Raw genomic sequence first — 5,360 nt, forward strand, 5'->3', positions numbered from 1 at the left:
AAGCCTTGTGCAACTGGAAGGATTGTGAGGTGGTTTATCATCCTTCTTGAGTTTGATTTTGAAGTGGCAGTTCGAAAAGGAACAACTCATCTTAGGGCAGATCATTTGTCTCGAATCACCTCTGGCAAAGCTCTTGTGGGTGTGGATGATATGTTAGATTCAATACTTTTCCTTGTAGAGACAGCTCCTAGATGGTCTGAATCCATTTTAGAAATTTTGATAAGTGGGCAGATACAACTAGCGGGTCCTAATGTGGACCTATGGCGACTATTCAAGTTAATCTCAGGGAGATTATATCGTCAGGGTAATGATGGAGTGTTGCGGCTTATACCTAACCCTGACCAATATGAGGAAATCTTGGAATGGGCACATGCAGGTATCGATGGAATCCATGCATCAGCTTTACTACTTGTGTGCGACGTATATCTCAGGATGGGCAATGGTGGCCTACCATGCATGCAGATGCTGAAACATTTGTTCGTAACTGTGCTTCATGTCAAATTCAACAGCCAATTCATAATGTCACATTATTCCAAATTTCAACTACACCAAGTTGGAGTAAGTATATTGTGGACTATCTTCAGCATGGTCATACGGATCAAAAAATTCCTAAACATCGAAAGCATGCTATTAAAGTTGAAGCGGCAAACTATATGCTGATAGAGGGCCAACTCTACAAGAGGGGCAAGGATGGCAACTTACGCATGTATGTATGTGAAGCTGACTACTTGAAAATCTTGACTCATGCACATGCAGGTGTTGGGGTGGACACTTTTCGGGCAATACCACAGCTAAGTTGATTAGGTGGTCTGGGCTTTGGTGGCCAACCTTACAAATGGATGCCGAAGAATATGTGAAACGTTGTGACGTTTGTCAAAGGACCAAACCTCCCATTACAAAGGACAATATGCCATTGCGGCCTATGTTAAGCACACGTGCTTTTGCAAAATGGGGTATTGATTTTGTTGGTCCCATTAAACCTCCAGCTCGTCACACGCATGCAGAATATATTATAGTCGCAACCGACTATTTGACCAAATGGGTAGAGGCAAAGGCTACAGTCAAAAATGATGCCAGAACCACGGCCAAGTTCTTGTATGAGTACGTGTTTACATGCTATGGCTTACCTATTGAGATCGTTAGTGATCAAGGTGTACACTTTGTAAATGAGGTCATAGAATTTTTGCTTCAAGAATTTATGGTAATTCACAAGCATTCTGCACCCTATCATCCCCAGACCAATGGACAAGCTGAGAGTACTAACACGATTCTCTGCACAGCACTCACAAAGATTGTTGAGGGACATAGGACTGATTGGGAGAAAAAGTTGCACTCAGTTCTTTGGGCATATAGGACAGCCTATAAAACATCTGTGGGCACAACACCATTTGAGCTTGCTTTTGGGCTAGATGCAATTCTTCCCATTGAATTTCTTGTACCTACTCTACGAGTAGCTAAACAATTGGACTGGACTGGTCATGAGCTTTCACAACGCGTTGATGAATTGCAAAAGCTTGATGAGACCCGCTTATTGGCGGTAATGGGGATGTATGCTGAGAAGAGGAGACAGAAGCAATGGTATGATAGAAACGTAACAACTGGCCGATTCAAAAAAGGGGACCTTGTGCTCTTGTACACACTTAAGAAGCATAAGAGAAAGCTCAAGAAACGTGGCCTAGGACCGTTTGTGATGATTAATGAGCTTACTCCAAGTGGTGCAGTGCGTTTAGAGACACTAGAAGGTGAGCCAATGCCTCTAACTTCATTAATGGAAGTCGTCTCAAGAAATACAATGAACCATTAACTGAAGCCATGCTTCAACAGATGCATGCCGCACAAACACGGAAAGAAGCACTTGACCTACTTAAATGTCAGGCTCAAGAAGAGGCTAAAGCTAGAGTTGCAAAAGCCAAGGAGCGTCGCAAAGCTTCTATGTTGGCCCTACAGTTGGCTACTAATGAACCATATGTCGATCCATTCAATATTCAAGTGTGCCTTCATCTTCATGAGACTACCTACTTTGTCTCTGCCTTAATTGACTCTGGTGCAGATTATAATGTTCTCTCGTTTGACACATGGATAGCCTTGGGTCAACCAACACTTGTACACATTCCTGTTGACCTACGAAGCTTCTCAGGGGAAGATAACCCTATAGAGGGAAAATGTATCATTATGATGTCCATTTAAGATCACCAGATGTCAGTGCCCTTTTATGTGGCAAGTAAGTCCAAGGCTGTAGTAGAGGCTGTTCTCGGTCGATCGTGGTTAAGTGCTACCAATTGTCATTGGATTGGAAGAATAGACAATACAAGTTGCAAATTGATTCAGATTGCATCTTGGGATCTGCTACTCCACAAGCTTTATCGTGTCAAAAGGGTAATGTTTCTACCTTACACAACCCACTCTCAAAATCTGCTCTTGAAGCTCCAAAACAAATGATGTGGATAATTGATGAGTACTCAAGTGAGGGCCATGGCTGGCATGTTCCAACTACTCTAGTTGCTGCTCAAAGAAGGCCAGGCAAGAAGGAATTATCAATTTGGCTACCCAAAGATGCGTACAAACTTGTACCATCTAGTCCAGTTGCTAAGCCTCCTAAGAAGCACATCTTTTCCAAACCTAAACCTCAGATTGTTACTCGTTGGGTCCCAAAACATGTTCTTAAAGCACAAGGCTATTATGAGGGTGCAACAGCAATTTGGCTTCCAAAATGCCATGGTTTGCTAGGGGTAAAAGAGTGTTTCAGAAAGATTCCAAAAGCCACCCTTGATTTTCCATATCAGTGGGTGCAAAAGAAATCAACACAAACTCTTCAAGATAGGATAGGTGGCTATGATAGCACCTACAAATCTACTTGTGTTGATCTTCCTAAAACATGTATTGAAACACCGGTTGTCCCAATTTCTCCTTGTTACACAATTCCACCATCAACTTGTGTACCTAAGACAAGTCCAAATGAGTATCATTTGAGCATAGATTCTAGCATTTCAATGCCTAAATCCTCTTATCTTGCTCAAATTCCAAGACAATTGGTAAAATTCCCACCTCTTAAAAAGGATATCCCTAAAACCAAAGATAAGGCATTAACACTACAATTGAAGCTCTTTGGTAGATCAATGTTTGAATAATGTGGTTCCTTATGCCTTTAGAGGATTGTGTTCTTTTTGAGATAATCTTGTTTTTGATTGGAATTATAATGATGGATATGAGTGTTCTAAATTTCATTGTTCTACGTCCAGATAACTCCTGATGGATATTTGGCGAGATACATGTCCACCATGCATTGACCCTGATAGTACTCGACCTGATCATCGCGGGGGTTATAGTGCTCCTCCGTTTCAAACTCATTCTAGGTACTTCTACGCTCCCTTAGGTGAAAATTGCTGTGGGCATCACTTTGTCACGTTATTCTATCAACAGCATCACCCATTTCCACATTGTCAAGAGTGTGCACGACTCGTATTAGGAGAAGCTTTACATATTTGTTCGATATGCCGCTCTTACTTTAGACGATATGGCACGGGCTTAATGAAACAAATTGTGGGAATTACACCCCAACGGCATAACCTTCTTAATGTGAGAATACCAGAGAGAGGACCAAATCAACGTAGATTACCTGAGGAGGTTCAAGCACAACAATGGAGGGATACAAGCTTAAATGACTTGCAACCACCGATCTTGCAAGCCCTCCTTCCCCAAGCCTCAACATGTCAATATTGGATCAATATGAGTACCTATATTGCGCAGTTCCAAAATCAAAATTGTCTGCTTAACCTTCCCATAGAACCAATGCCATATTTTAGTGAGGAAGCACTCCTTCCTCTACCACCTTCTCCAGAGGCCGGTTTTTGTGAAGGGTTGTCCCTGCATCCTGAGGAAATTGATACCATCTTTCCAGCAGATGTGGACACGGATCCACCACCAGCGCAAGGGTAAGCACATCGACTCCACAATAAGATCGACAAGCCAGGGCACTTTTCTCCCATTGGGTTTTTCCCCTAGGCTATATTCGGTGATTGGCACCAATAACAAATTTTATTCCTTTCTTTTCTTTTCTTGTTTGTTAATAAAAATTTTGCAGAGATCTCAGATAAACAAGAGCATAAAACACGCCCCAATAGTCCACCTACCCGTGCACACAAATTAGGAAGGGGGGAGACATGCTACGCCTACAAAGACCAAGGAGGAGCAATCTGCACAAAATCAGCAATGCATCAATGCAAACGAACAACATCAACGAGCACTACAACAGGTGTATTCAAATCTTAATCTTTTGTTCTTTATGTGCTTTTATCTTTTGGATATATGGTTTGCATGTTCACACAATGTTGGCTGGTTTAAGTTTTTGATTAGTTGTTAAAATATGGTGAGTGAATTCTAGATTCTTAGAGGACTTAGTAAAAGATATTTCTATCTAAAGACAATGTAGGATATATACCAATGGAGTATGCCAAGTTCTTATGCTTTCAAGGTATATTAGTTATCCCTAGTGGTATCTACCTCTAAGGTATGAGCTAGGTGCTAGGATTAATAAAAAAATTAATGAAAATATACCCTAAAAAAATATATAAAAGTGAATCGAGACATGACGTGTCTACAGCCATGAGGAATGCTTGGTAGGACCTGGGGTTGTCTTAGCACCTTGGGGCCGATGCCTTGGTTTCCATGGGGTGAACACTGACGTCTAAAAACTTCAAAAAAAGACCTTCAAGGAATCTATCGCCTTGATAGATGTTGGTAGGACTCTGGGGTACATTATGGGCCCTCGAGACCGATGCCCTCATCTTCATGGGGTACTCCTTATGTCATAAAAGAAAGAAAAAGGGTCTGTCGCCCTTGAGATACTTAGCAGCTTTTAGATTCTCTTGGCAGAGGTCTCTTGGCCATTGCTTGGGTCTCATTGGGATGGAACCTTAATCTTTATCACCCTCTCCACACACATCAAAAAAAAAAAGAGGTCCAATCACCATTGCTCATATTTAGGAGTAGGTTTGCCACGTAGGAATAACTTAAATACTTGTAGGACATTGAGACTGCGGTCATAACCGACGGTGTACAAGCACACTTGCCTTTGCATAGCACTATCTACCACTTAGTCTCACTTTGACTAGTCTTTACTCACCTATTTTAGTACTCTTTAAAACTCTAATCAGCCTTTCACTTGTATGCTCACATGTGAAATTGTCATTGCTGTTTTTTCTTTTCTTCTTTTCTTTTCTTTTTTTCAATAAAAGGCTTTACTTGTATCCATTGTTTTTTTGCAGCTCGTGCTCCTACCGCGCTTGAGGACGTGCGCAAAATAGGAAGGGGAGAGTGTTGCGTGACGAGTAAAGATCAATGCAAGGATGCAACAAAAAAGA

The sequence above is a fragment of the Cibotium barometz genome, chromosome 47 (assembly GCF_041138505.1).
Source record: "Cibotium barometz isolate CiBa-2024 chromosome 47, ASM4113850v1, whole genome shotgun sequence".
Classification (NCBI taxonomy): Eukaryota; Viridiplantae; Streptophyta; class Polypodiopsida; order Cyatheales; family Cibotiaceae; genus Cibotium; species Cibotium barometz.